Genomic DNA, 15,355 nt, shown 5'->3' on the forward strand with positions numbered 1-15,355 from the left:
AAATTACATATGTGTAAAAGTTTCATGATATCTTCCTTTTCATTGTAAACTATGCCGGTGTGACTCATTGCTATGATTTCACAGTCCATGCTGAGTCTTGACTTACAACTTAAAATACTGATCTTGCTAAGATGGACAGGGAACAGTTTGCACTATTGTGTTAGAAGCAGATACTGTTCTTCCCTCCATTGTCCCTACTGTATCTGTGGGGCTCGGGTACCCAGCCAGTGAAAGGCTCCCTGACCTGTATGTCTTCGAACCTTTCTCTGACCCTCATCCTTGATACAGGACCCTCCACAGAGAATTAAATACATATGTTATTGTTGATGATAGCAACGTGTAACTGTCAATGATTGTGCTGTGTCAGGTGCTCCGAGATCTGTGGAAGGATTAGATGTGTGAGAGATTTACTGGGGTCAATGCCTGTGAAGGACAAAGGGGGCTGGAACACTAGGAGGTGGGGAGGACTCCAGACCATGATGCAGGCCTGAGGAGCCAGGGGAGGAGAGAGAGGTTAGGAAGAACCTTGGGCTGCAGCACAGTTGCCAACCTGATAGGATGTCCTCAAACCAAAGTCATCTATTGGAAGTGTCCCTGTCTTACAGGAATGTCCCTGCCTTAATAATCCCTCCACAGTTCATCAGCAGCTGGGAGCAGCCTGTAGGAAGTGTGGCCTCAGCATGAACATGATGGGGATTCAGAAGAGCAGCAGCTGGACCGTCCATCAAAACAGCTCCCTGAAGAGGTCTGGTGATTCATGTTCAAGGCCACCACCCAAACTAAGTAATAGTGCTGTTGTAGGCTCGGTTTTCCTTTCAACTAGAAACAAGTATTAAAATATAATAAAATTCTAGATGTGTAAGTCATTTTCTTGTTGTACCACGGTGGGTTCTTCCCTGGTGGCCTCTGAGGCTGTAGGGATCAGGTCCTCTCTCTCGCTGTCCTGCCATGGGAGGAGCTTTGGGAGTTCTTCTGGTATCATTACTCCAGGGGAAGAGGTTCATGCTCAAGAAAGTAGGTGAAGAACGACCCTTTGTGGAGGACCAGAGAGTCCTCCACAAAGTGCTCTCGTTTGACATCCCCCAGAAAGTGAGGTATTGGGAAGTGGTGGAAATCTTAAGAGGCGAGGATTAGTGAGAGATCTTTAAGTTACTGGAGTCGTACTTCTGAAGGAGAGAGGAGTGGGACCCCAGCTCCCCACTCCCACTCTCTATCTTTTGCTTCTTGGCAATTAGATGAGCAGTTTGGCTCTACCATGTTCCCCCACCCTGCTGTGCTGTGGGACCGTCAATCAGGAACTGGAACCTCTGTGAGCTCAAACAAGTTGACTGTCAAGTTTTAAGTTGATTGTCTTAAGTATTTATTATAGTAATAGAGGGCTGACTGATACAAAGAAGTTAGACAACCCCATACCCAGAGATGTAAAATGGATTATTTTCTTTTAGTGACTCAGTTTTCTTCCTTCTCCTCCCTCCCCCCTCTTTCACGTCTACTGAAGTCCCAGCCCACCAGTAATAAGACCTCTTAATGATCTGAACTTAAATATGGCATAGTTTATATACTCCTCCTCAGTATGTATCCAAAAGAATTAAAGCCAGCATACTTTAGAGATATATGTGTACCCATGTTTATCACAGCATCATTCACAACAGCCAAGTTCTGAACCAGCCCTGGTGCCTGTCAACAGGTGAATGGATAAAGAAAATGTGGCACATATACAGTAGAGTCTTATTCAGTCATAAACAATGAAATCTGTCTTTTGCAGGAAAATGGATGGAACTGAAGAGCATCGTGTTAAGCTGATAAGCCAGACTCAGAAAGGGAAGCACTGTATGTTTTCCCTCATGTGTGGAATCTAAACAAAAAAAGAAAAAAGGATGTATGCCTTAAAAGTCAAAGGGAGGCCACTAAAGTAAAGGAAGGGGACCAGTGGGAGGGAGCATGGGAAGGCAAGGGAAGTGCTGGGAAGTACAATGGATCAAATTATGTCATACGCATGTGTGACTATGCCACAGTGAAACCCACTCTTCTGCATAATTAATAGACACCAATAAAAATTGCAAGAGGGCACATGGCATAGCTGATTCCTGAAGGTCAAAGTAGACAGGCGGGATCTCCACCTATGACTGCTCTTGTAGGGCAAAGGAGACCTTTGCCTTCTGCGACTGGTTGGCTCACAGCTCTTCCCCATTCAGGCCTGGTTCTCATGACATTGCTCGTTATGAATAGCATCGAGTTGTCAGGTTACGTAATAATGACACTCAGTGTTCCATATTCCACTTAGCGGAAACTTTTGAGCCCTGAACAAGCATAATACCAGTATCTCTCACTACAGTCCTTGAAAAGAGTTGATATATGTTTGGACACAAACTCTCCTGTCTGGCTAGTTTGGAGAAAGATGACTCCTGCAAACAAGACTCAATCGCTCCATCACATGGTGATTCATTGCTAGTTTCATGCAGCACCTGAGAAAGCAGAGGTAGGGGCTTGGAGTGCATCCACTCAGGCTCAGTCTGGCTGGCAATTGCTAGACTTTGCCTTGGGTATTTTCCAAGATCATCAAACTGAAATATAACCCATATACCCTTCAACTTGCTTTTGATAAAGGATTACTTCCTCTGTCTTGCTATCTCTGTGCACGAGTCAGAATTGAAATTGCATATAACATGTGCATCATTCTAGTCATAATGGGTGGCTTTGGGGACATCAGACTACAGAAGAATGGCTGATCTTTTGGATATGGGTAAAAACTGCTTCAGTGGAGAGGTTGCCTGAAACACCTTCTTTTTGGCCAATACTCTGGTTCACAGTAACTCAAAAAGTCTGCAAGATCTGTTTTAGTTCAATATGACTAAACATCAACTTGGATGTATGGGAAATAAAAGGATTTAACATTACTGGGATAAAAGGCTCTATTTGTTCTTTCCTTAAAGTTAGCTTTCCAGTTAATAGTCATTGACTTCCTAAAAAAAAAAAAAATCCCCAGATTTCTAGGAGACCCTTCTCTGCTTCCCAGCAGCACATCCCAGGGCCCCTGAGCCTGCGCTCCCTGTCGTCACACTGTCCTCTGGGGATCTATTCCTTGGTTCAGGCTCCGGATGGGGAACTCTCTTTGGCTTTGCCCACCTGTCAGTGAAGCTTCTGCAGCCCGTCCCCCTGCCTTCGCCCTTCTTCCCCAGCCTTGGGGGACCAGCATGGCTGGTGATCTGGTCTCAGATTGTATTTGGAGGTAGGCAGTATGGCTGTTTCAGTCACCTTCGAGAAGAAGGTGAGCTTTTACGTTTGTGTCCAGACATTGTCCTGAAAGGTGCCTCACACGTGTCTGTCCCATGCAGAGGAAACCTCGAGCCCTTACCTAGAAGTGCCGAGAAGAGTTCACTTGAGCCCACGTTGTATCAAGGACAGATACAAGTGCTGTTGTGTTGGGGAGCATCAGGAGGTCAGTGGGTCCTTCCCTCCTAGGAAGCAGTCCTCTGAAGAGACAGACATCAGGACATGTGAACCAAGTTTGGGCCTTATGGCCGCATTCTACAGAGGCCATGGTTTTCTGAGATGGAAAGCATAGATTTGGCTCCTGGATTTTGGGGGTGGTTACTGCCTCTCCTCCTCCTCCTCCCTTCTCTGCCAAAAGTGGAGTTTAAGGGCCGGAGAGAATAATGAGAAAGTAACCAAGTAGATCTGCCCTTTGGGAGGACACCCCTGGGGGTGGGTGGGCTGAGGTGGGCCAAGGCCACTCTAGCTCTAGAAACAGGGTGGGGGGGGGGAGGTGGTAACAATGTCAGCAAACAACCCTGTGGTTTCATAAAGATAGCTAAAAAATAATAGAATTTCCTCAAGAAAAAGGAAGGGGAAGCTGTGGCCCATGGATGTTAACGGAAAAGGCTAAACAACTTTCTTTAGCAACTTAACATTCCGTGATGTTTCTACCCGGCTCAGCCTGCAACTTCAGAGAGCTGTGAGGAGCAGGATGGTAAGCAGTACGACCATTTATCCAACATAGTTCCCGGACCGGCACCACTCATTTGCCTGTATTGGTTCTTTAAATTCTCACAGATCTCAGGGTAGCCATCTTATTTTCATCCTCCTATTACAGATGATTGAAGGAAATTGAAGCAAAGAAGTTAAGTAATTTGCTAAAGGACAAACTACCACCAAGGGGTGGAGCTGGTCGGAAGCCAGACATTGTTTCTAGGGAGCGGTCTGCACGATGCCTTTCTGCCTCTTCAGCAGTTTGTGTCCCAGGAAAACAAAGAGTGTCCAGAAGAAAATGATCAGAAACACAAGGGCTTCAGTTGACCCCGGGGCTGGACTGACTCCCCAGCCCTGCCTCAGCCAGGCACTGCCACCTCAGTCTTCTGGACTGGAGTTTGGCACCTCCTGCTTGCTCACTTATCAGGTGACAGTGATACATTCAGGCCTATCCTGACACAGGTACCAAAGTCCAGGCCTCCAGCAGGGTGTTACGCCGCCAACCCTGCCGGAGACCACAGCTCAGAGGCCGCCTACTTCCTGCACAGCTTCCCTGGCCTCAAAGGGTTGGCTAGGCCCTGGCTGCCTCTCCACCTCTGCAGTCGGCCTCGTGCTAAGCCCTTTGAACATCTGTCGCCAACGTGCATGAAGGGTGGGTGAAGAATGTCATGGTGGAAGAACGTGGGAGCCAAGTTCATGTGGAGCCTCAGGGGACCAGAGGAAAGGAGAGCGGAAAGTCCACACCACGGCTTCCAGTGACCAGTGTGCCTCAGAGTCACCCGATTTGACGCCAGAGTTGCCACTTCAGGAGATCCAGGATGGGGTCCAGAGACATGTATGTCCAACAAGTTCCTAGGAAATGCCACGGATGTTGTGCTAGGAACACACTGTGAGAACCACCCGTCCACACAAACCAGGGGACCCCTGCCTTCTCTCTAGCACCCGGCCACTGCTCCCTGTTCCTCTGCAATTCTTTTTGGAGTAGAGCAGCTGGGCAGCTGAGGCACTACGGGGCGTACCTGCAGTCAGTCCCTGGGCTGGACCCTTCACCTCATTTTATGGCTATGTAGTCTTGGCCAAATTACTTGACCTCTCTGCCCAGAGTTTCCACCATAACAAATACTAACATTTTCTGAGAGTTCACTCTGTAGTAGTTACCATTTATTTGTTGGTTCCTACAAGATTATGGGGTAGGTATTATTAGCCCCAATTTACAGATGAGGAAATTGAGGCACAGAGAGAAACAATAATGGGAAATACTTTATAAGCTCATTGTGGGGATTAAATGAGATAATCGACACTAAACATTAGTTTGAGCATATAAGTGTCATTTGCTCTTTCTGTGAGAACAAGAACCTGTAGAAGGCCTTCTCCTTTCTATTGAGACTTTTAAGGCTTTGCCTAAAAGGACGAACCATGCTTACTTCTGAGTCCTTTGGAGCGGAGGTGGGGGGTGGGGGTGGGGGGAAGGTGGGGGGATCATGTCACTTACTTAAGCCCTACAAGCCAGGAAGGGTGATGGTCCATGCCTATGATCTCAGCTACTGGGTAGGCTGATGTAGGAAGATCACAAGTTCAAGGCCAGCCTTGGCACCTTAATGAGACCTTGTCTTAAAATAGAAAATAAAAACAGGGGCTATAGCTCAGTGGTAGAGCACCACTGGGTTCAATCCCAGTATTTAAAAAAAAAAAAAAAAAAGTCCTCCTACAAGAGATGGTCTCCTCTCTTGCAGACTTTCTGTCTCCAAAGAGTTGCTGCAAGTTCTAGAGGTGAGAATGGGGGAGGTGTGGGGAGGCAGACTGTCTAATGGCCATGGTGTGCATGCGCTTGGTTAAGCAGGGCACCCTGTATGAGACCTGACGGGCAGCTGCAGAGAATGCAGGCAGTTTGCAAGCTCACCAGACCAAAAGAGGAAAGGGAGAGAGCTGAGAGAATGCCCCCCAACCCCCAGCCGCGCCAGCACATTCCAGCTTGATTGACACTTAGTGATGCCTTTGTTTTTCTCCCAGAGCTGGCAGTAAGGGATGGGGCCTAGGCCACAGCTTTTTCCGACCTTGACATAGTTTAAGCTTTCTTTTCACAGATGAGGACAGAGGGCTGGTAAACCTAGGCTAAATGTGATTACTATTTTTTTTTTTTTTTACACAATACCTTCATTTTATTTATTTATTTTTATGTGGTACTGAGGATTGAACCCAGCGCCTCACATGTGAGAGGTGAGCCCCAGCCCCAGCCCCACTAATTATTATTTAATCACCATCATTAAAGCGGATGACTAAACCTTCAGAACTTTCTGGCTATCAGCAAGATATTCTGAGAAGCAGAATCTTCATCCATTTCCAACCTGAGCTTTCTTTCACCTCCCGTCGTCACCCAGCTGGCTCTGAGCCTCTGTCCCCACACCTGCCCTAGCTTTAAATCAGCAAATACTACTCAGGCCTTGCTACCTACCTCCCCTGGATGGTTCCTGGATTCTCTCTCCCACCTCCACCCCTCACCAAGCCTGGATTAGGTGTCCTAAAGCCAGCCTCATGGCCCAGTTCCCACTCGTTTCAAGACGACTGGTTTAGCCGTCTGCCTCCTCCCTCCAGCAAGGAGTTATAAGCTTCTCATTCATCTTTGATTTTCAGTGCCAAGCATGGTGGCAGGCTGCCAAGAGGTCATCGCTACACCTTCCCTGGTTGATATATTGTGCGTGCCCGCGCTACCTTCTCCCTTCTGTTGACTGCTCTGGGCCTCCACACATGCAAGACCTATTTCTGCATCCAAAGAGAACAGGGGGAGGCAGGAGACACTCACCGCGTCCTTTGGCTTAGCTGTGGTAAACCCTGGGATGAAAGCGTATTTGACGTGCTCCAACTTAAGCCACTGGTGAATTAAGTGAACAAACAAAAGATGTGTGCGCACTGTGAACCGGTCCAGAGTGGGTGGGTGAATGAGAGGTGGGCCTCACCAGAGCCAAAGCACTTACCCAGAGGGCCTTCAGGAAGGGGTGGTGCCTTTCTTCACCCACCCCGAGGATCCCAGCTGATGCTCCTATAATAAAAGCAGGTCAACAAGAGAAAGGTGTAGCAAATTTGTTTAACAAAAGTTTTAAGTGAGCCTGCAAAAATAAGGACCCAAAGGCCCAGAGAAAATTACCCATTTTTATGCTTAGGTTTGATAAAGGACAGACAGGTATGTGGAAATGGGATCAGATAAAAGTGGTGTCACCTGAAAGTCACAGACCAGGGAGAAACCCTGCCCAGCCTGTCTGCTCTGAGTCTTCCTGGCTTTTTTTTTTTTTTTTGGTAATGTGGCCCTCCTTTTTTCCAGGCATATTCCACTTTTCTGAAATTAGGATCTTAAATCTTATCAGATCAGGTCAATGAGAGTTGATTAATTTTTTTTTTTGGTCAGTTCATACAGAAATATAGGGAAAAATCCCAGTAATATTTATACATTTTATGGATGGCCTTGGGGTAGAGAATTTCTGGTTTTTATGATCTTTGGGATCATAATAATAGAGAAATAATAAAGAAATCTTTGGGGAAAAGGAAATTCTTATTTCAATGCCATGCATTGGGGGAGAATGGAGAGTAGTAGGAAGAGGGGCAGGAAAGGGGCAGAAAGAAACTTTGCTTCTGAGGTCCTTGCCGTGTCCTTCATTGGAAGTACTTGGCATGCCGAAGTGCCATGCTTCGGGTGTCATTTCCCAATCCCCCACACGGGACACCTCATTCCTCCTCGAGTAACAACTCTGATGAGAGAAGCAGGTGCTCTGGAAGACCAGCTTTCCAGAGAGCCTTGGCCTTTAGGAATGTCATGGCTGGCCAGGCTGAGCATTAAAGGACTTGCCTCTGCCTCGAGATGAGGTCTATGCTGGTCTGGACCTGAGCTGTAGAGATCTGGGCTAGATCTCTCTGGCAGAAAACCTCTCTGTACCTGTTTCTTAGCCCTCATAATTGCAGACCTTCTCTTCTACTTCCATTCATCGGTCCCAAAATGCACCATTCCTAAGAACAAGGAGATATGACTCTTTGGGTAGACAGGGGCACATTTCCTTGCAACTGGACAAACACCTCAAAGGGTGTGTTCCCATAGTTCCATAGGGTCCCTTTCTGTAGCAGACAGGCAATGAGGAGAGTGTTCAGGGTCTGGGGAGCCAGAGTCATTGGCCCAGGGCTAGGGTGCCTAGTGAGCCTGTGGTCCTGGGGACCCCATGAGCTCAGGGCTCCTGGTGACCCATCAGTGCTTCCTAATCCAGTCTGTTTTGCATTCTCCCTTTATCACTGCTTTTGTGGGTGTGTGGACTTCTTAAAGGGAAGATATGCTCCTTGAGGGTAGGCGCTGTGTTCTGGAGCCTCCTGTATTTTATCACGGAGACTTAGGTGGAGTGGATAGGAGGAAACACTTGCTGAAATGATACAAACTTCAAGAAAGAAATTGGGCACCACGATCTAGGCCTGTCTACTGCCCCTAAATTTAGGAGCAGTACCTTTAAATATAGTCTCCTGCTCTTATTATTTTTTATACTAAATTTCTAAGTGAAAACGTGTGCAAAACCTCAGTAATATAGAAATGGGCTGCAACATCAACAACAGCGAGTTTAATCTGCTCTGGAAACACATAAAATCTTTCAGAAGGCTGCTGGGAATTCTCCCCTTTTTCTTCCCAAAGGCTGCAGAGTTAAGCAAGGTCAGAACGCCTCATCATTTTGGAGTGAAATTTGGTCCTTCCAAGCATTACTCTTTGGTGAGCAAGACAGCACAAGGGAATCTCACCCCTGGGCCCAATTCTTCTTCTTTTTTTTTTTTTTAATTTCTTTTTTTAAATGCAAATACTAAAATCAGCTTTGTTTTCCTTTAATACTTCTATCTACATTGTGAAAAGATGACATTTTCATCACCGAAGATAAAACAGTTGTCATTAAATATTTTTTACCTTTTTACACTGGACAGGATGGCTGGCACTGTCCTGTTACTCTTGGGGAGGGGCAGAGGAGCAGGAGCCCACAGAGGCTGGTTTCACATCCACTTTGGAAACAACTTTCTGCCAGTTCTAGCCAATGGTCTGCTTTGGAGGTTAGTGAGTTCTGCACACTTCAGGCATTTTCAAAATAGTAACTTAGTTTTCTTTTATTTTACTATTTATTTATTTGTGGTACTGGAAATTGAACCCAGGGGCACTCAACTGTAAGAGTAAAAGAAATTGAAGTTAAAGTGTAAAAGACCGGGCATTGTAAAGTTTCTAAGCTGCAAGGCCTGAGTTAAAAAGTAAAGGACCAGGTATTGTTAAGTTCCTATGCTACACCCCCAAAACCTGAAATTCCTGTAGCTGTTAGGACAATACCCGGAACTGCCCAGTCAATATTCCCCCTGACCATCTGGCTGTTTAATAACTTAGGACCCTGTGCAGCCTGGCACGTAGGCATCGCAGGACCTAAACCAATCAGTTTCAATGTGTACTCCGATTTAGAACTGACCTATCACCCCCGCCCAACCTATTCCCTCCAATGAATGTACTAATCGTGTTTAAGAATTGTTGTTTGATTTTCCCCGCGGTGTATGATGATTTGTTAAAGGAGACTGTGATGTATGCAAAGTCCCCGCCCTCCCCAAAAAGTGTACTTAAACACTGTTCAAGCCCTGCTCCCAGCACGCTGGATTGGATCCTCAATAAACCCCTTTTGCTGTTGCATGAGCCGCGGTCTCTTGGTGGTCTCTTCCTCCGACGTTCGCCGGACCCTTACACAACCACTGAGTGACATCCCCAGCCCTTTCAATTTTTTTTTCTTTTAATTTTGAGACAGGCCTTCACTAAGTTGCTGAGGTTTTCTTTAAACTTGTGATCCTCCTGCCTCAGCCTTCCAAGATGCTAGGGTTAGAGGTGTGCACCGTCATGCCCGGCTCTGACTCACTTTTCAAAGAGGTCATAACACGCATGGGGTTGATATTTTAAAGGAACACAGAAGATATATTATGAAAAGTTTCTCTCCTTCTCTACTCCCTCCTTTTGTCCCTGACATTGTTTTTCCTTCAGAAGAGACAACCTTATCTTCTCGTATTTGACCAAAAGCCAAACACCTCTGCATGGAACACTGTAAGAGGTCCTTGGCGAGGACCCTCCCATCCTCATATCTCCTTTAAATTTGCAGGTCATGATTCTCGGGATATTTTCTTTCTATTTTGATCACAAAGTACACATTTTCTGCTCAAGGACTGGGCTGAAGACTGATGACCTGACTGGAAATCTAGGGCCAGTTCTGAGCAGCCCTGGTGGCCGGAGGCAGGGTGCCACAGTCTCAGGGTAAATACCCGGGGGAGCCGGAGATCAGACCCTGCGCGGAGTGCGATGGTAGCTTTTGCCACCGTGGTCCTTCTCCTCACGGGAAGCTGAAGACAGGAAGGGAAGGCAGGGCGCCTGGACCTGGGGACCAGAGCTTGGGGAGGGGAGGAGGCAGGTGGGAGTGGAGTGGATGCAATGGTGAACTGGGGACTGCTGGTCGCTCCAGACAGTGGCCTCTCTTGCCCACTGGGAACCCCAGGTCTCTGCTGTCTTTATCCCCAGCTGTTTCCTGGTTTCTTCAGGCTTCTGGAATGCTTCTAATGTCTGTTGTCAAGAGAAAACGTGGATGTGTAACCGATCTGATTCTGCAATCTGTATAGTGGGGTGGGAATGGGAGTTCATAACCCACTTGAATCAAATGTATGAAATATGATATGTCAAGAGCTTTGTAATGTTTTGAACAACTAATAATAAAAAGAAAAAAAAAGAGAGAGCCCAAATCGTGGTTCATCCCCTGCCTTGCAAGTGACATGTGACTGCATCGATGGGGCCTCATTCCTGTATGATGGAACCAAGGGCACTTTTGACCTTGGAGGTAGTAATCTGACCCTGACAGATGAATTTGGCCACAACCTTCAAGGACCCACAGCCTTCAAGGGCACCCAGACCCAACAAATCCAGATGGCACCTGCCCTATTTCAGGAGGTGACTGTTTCCCTAGCAAAAGGAGGGGAGTGAAAAAACAGGGCTTTCAAGCAGGACCTTGGGCTGATCTTCAGTTATAAGGGGTGCAAGAGGCCATCTTGCCAATCTCTGGTTCAGCTGTTCAGAGGGAAGATAAACAATAAAACCATTTCATTATTATCACCATTTCATTGGCCATTATTCACTTTAAAGGCCAAGAAGTCAATAGTTATAAAACATAAATTGAAGAAACGATCTATATTTTCATATCAGCAATAATAGCAAAGCATATGGCAAGCAGAATCGGACAGTCCTTAAGGGTTTCTTATCCAAGGCCAACTCAAGGGGACATCTCAAGGGGACATCTCAAGGGGCAGATTACAACGCTGTGCTAAGTTGAGGAGGGAAGGCTTAGTGTCAGTTTCTCAAGTATCTTGTCACATGTGAAGCACTCCTCAATGCTCAGTTTAGGGACCTTGGCCTTGGGAATGTCTGGAGGTGGCCTTGGGAATGTCTGGCATTATGAGCATATCTCGAGGTTCCTGACATTAGACCCAGTATCCTAGCCTCTCTGCTACTGTTACCCGTAAAAGTATCAGGAACCAACGTAATCCTGTGATGAGCTAACTGGCACGTATGCTCTTATTTTCACCCCATACTCACAAAGTAGGAACTCAGCAAACTCGGTTTGCAGATGAGGAAGCTGAGGCTTAGAGAGGTTAACCACTTTCTTAAGGTCACGCAGCCAGCAAGTGAGGGGTCAAGGCACAGACCCAGACCACCAGACCTCTCTGATGCTGCTGTTAACTCTTGCTCAACTGTAAGAAGCCAGTCTAGAGGAAGAGAGGGAAACATGGTAGGGCGATTTCCAAAGACGGAGTTTAGGAAAGAAGGGAGGGAACAATTAGCAAAGTGAACGGTGGGGAAATCAAATGGAAGATCAAGTGACATTTAAAAAGTCAATTGAGGGGAATGAATCGAATAACCCTAAAACTGGGAGAAAAGCCCCAGACCTGCTCTCCTTTGATGCCTCTTTTGTGGTAGGGTAGGGGGTGTGCCTTAGGACTCTGCTGGTCTGGCCATCCCCCCTCCCCCAGCAAGGCTCCTACCCCGGACAGGGCAGAGCTAAGAAGGTCCATGTGCTTGTTGTGGAACCAGGCCCCAGGCCCAGAACTCGGGGTGTCAGGCTCTGAGTCTGCCCAGAGGGTTTTGTGATTCCATTGCTCTGTGTCCAGAATGAAAACTACAGAAAAGCCAGAGATGTTATAGGGCCCCATTGTCCCTGCTGGGTGGAGCCAGAGTCAACTCCTGTTCTGCTTTCAATGACCTTGAGCTATTGCTTGCTTTCCTAATCAATGGGGAGCAGGATGGTGTTTCCACCCACAGGGTACCTCGAGGATTAACGGGCTGCTAGGACACTTAGAAAAGATAGGACAATTGTTATTATTAATCCCGGGCTGGGCTAGTCCAACAGGCTCTGCATTGTCTAGGTTAGGGAGAGCCTTGGATCACTTACCTTTAAGAACCATAATCAGCTCTAAAGGATGGAGACCGTGCCTGCTCAGAGTTTCCTGTTGAGGATCAGTGAGTGCTGTGGTTGCTCACAGGAAACACAGCAGGTAACAGCTCCAAGAGCTGGGCCACCTGAGAACGTGACTGCTGACATCGTCCTAGGGAACCTGGGGACAGAAAGTGGAAGGGGAGTGGATTCTGGTCCTTCACATGAGGGTGCAGGAGTGGGCTGGTGGGTGCCGAGTCTTCTGTTTCTCTTGATCTTGGGCTTCAGTCCAGTACTTTTGCTGATCCTTGCAGGTACTTCATTCTTAAGCCTCCTCATAAGTCTTTAAAGTTATTTTTAGGATTCTGAGCATTTTTGAAATACACACCGGGGATACACTGGAGAAAAAGATGACTTTCTCCCCAAAGGAGTGATTGTCATGGGGGCACAGAGAAGGAGAGCAGGCCAACACCTGTCACGGCAAACAGAGCAGCAGGACACAGATGAGAGTCAAGTGGATCCCGTCAGCAGGAGCTTCCAGGGAGAAGTGGCGTCTGATCTAGTCCAAGGACAAATAGATACAGCCAGGTGGATGGGCGGGGAAGGAAGGGAACGGGCACTTCTGGGATCTGTGGGTAAAGCTGGATCAGAGAGGAGCCACAGGAAATGAGGAGGAGGCCAGCCCTGGTCTGGACCCGTGGGCCACGCTAAACGACCCGGGTGGACTGGGGAAACCAGGAGCCAGGAAGGGATTTTAACAGGCAATGGCCTTATTGGAATTGTGATTTCGATTACATTTAAAAATAACAGTGATAGTGTGTTAGCCAAATATCCGGCAAGCAGAGCTGAGAGGAGAAAAAGATTATTTTGGCTCATGGTTTCAGAGATTTAGTTCATGGTGGGCCAACTGCGTTATTCTGAGCCCAAAGTCAGGCAGTCCATTACGGCAGAAGACCAGGGCAGGGGAGGAGGGGCACAGAGGGGAGGCCTCAGGGAAGGAGCTCTTGGGGGACACCTCAATCTACACCATGATAAATAGTATGAGGAGTTAATATTTGTGGGGCACTTTTAAAAAGCCAAGCATGTCTCAAGCACTTTTCTTGATGTAACACATTTTGATCTTGTGATACAGTAAGTTGTGGGGCCAGGGTACAAACCCCATCAGGCTGCCACGAGGGACCTTGTGTTCAGCCACTAAGCTATAGACATATCTTTTTTTTTTTTTTTAACTTTTTAAACTTTATTTTTTGGTGTAGATGGACACAACATGATACATTTATTTTTATGTGGTGCTGAGGATCAAACCCTGGTCCCGCCCGTGCTAGGCGAGCGCTCTACCACTGAGCCACAATCCCAGCCCCTATAAACGTATCTTGCATTATTCTTTCTCAGTAATAAATACTAATTGTTTAAGAAGAATTTTTTTAGTTGTTGATGAACCTTTATTTATTTGTTTATGTGCGATGCTAAGAATCGAGCCCAGTGCCTCACACATGCTAGGTAAATGCTCCACCACTGAGCCCAAACCCCAGGCCACATGAATACTAATTCTTATTGCTTATCTTTTCCTTATTGTTTTGTTCTTTTCTGGGGGGGGGTGGGGTGGGTGTTACTGGAAATTGAACCCAGGGAGCTTAACCACTGAGCTATATCCCCAGCCTTTTTATTTTTTGCGACAAGTTCTCACTGATTTGCTGAGGCTGGCCTTGAATTTGTTATCCTCCTACCTCGGCCTCCTTAGTTGCTGGGATTGCAGGTGTAGGCCATTGCACCTGCTCCTAGCTGTTTTTCAGTTTTAAGCCAGTGTACTCCATCAATTTTCACAAACAAGAGCTCTGACTTAGTGAAAAACTCTAGATTTCAATTAAATAAGGTCTAGGGGTTTATAAACCACAAAGAATGCAAAGAAAATTCCTTATGGACTAGACTTTGGCTTTTGCTTTTCTGTGACCGTTGTGTGGTCCCTCAATGAAGAAAACTGGCAGGAATTTTCCTTTGTTTTAATCCTGACCTCTGGAGTCGGTAGCAATCCCTAATTTTTAGATCTATTTCTCCTTTAAAGGGCTATGAGACAGTAAAATAATTTTATCTCACTTAGAGGTAGTTGTTTCAAATCAAATTCCCAGTTAACAGGAAGCACAATTCAGAAAAATAAAATCTGAGTTAAATAAAGGATCAATTTAAAAAAAAAATTAAAGGTTTCTTTCATTCTTAGACAGCAAATCTTATGTCTTCAGGAAGCTCCAGATTGTACATAGCTCCTGAGATATGCTTACAAATATGAAATATCACTGTCGTTCAGTCAATCAACTAAAATTAACCGAACACCTGCTATGTGCCAGGTGCCATGCTAGTTAGCAACAGAGACAAATTAAGTTTTAGCTTCTCCCTTCAAGCCTAGTGGAGGATCTCAACATCACTGATGTTCTTTCAATGTAAGTGTTTATTGTCATCTCTTTGGACACCACTATTTCCTCCCAGCTCTCTGCTTGTAGGTATTCTATAACAATTTTCCTCTTGAAATCCTCATTCAGAGGAAGGAGATGTGACTCCTGACCAGCTGTGTGGTGAGGCCAACTCCTCTGCGTCTCATCACTTCCCCTTACTTCCCCACTGGACTGACAGATGACGAGGCGTCCTCTGGCCTGTGTGCTGTCGGAAGCCCACCGGGGAGTTATGGAACTGTGGCCATTTTCTAAGTGGAAAAGTGAAGAATTTTTATTTCAAACCAGGAAAAAAAAATCATTATTACATTAAGAATTGAAAACAGAAACGCATATAAAAGAAATGTCAGACTTTTTAAATAGAATTTCTAACAAGCCCATCTGTTTGGCCCAGGCCAACCCAAGGCCTTCTCCAGGTGTACTGATTCTGCCTTAGGGTGGTGTAGGTTGTAGAAGCCAAACGCCGTGTTTGAGGACCAGCTGCCCCGGGGA

The sequence above is a fragment of the Marmota monax genome, unplaced genomic scaffold (genome assembly GCF_021218885.2).
Source record: "Marmota monax isolate L192 unplaced genomic scaffold, Marmota_monax_Labrador192_F-V1.1 WCK01_AAM20220418_F8-fsc00055, whole genome shotgun sequence".
In the NCBI taxonomy this organism is placed as follows: Eukaryota; Metazoa; Chordata; class Mammalia; order Rodentia; family Sciuridae; genus Marmota; species Marmota monax.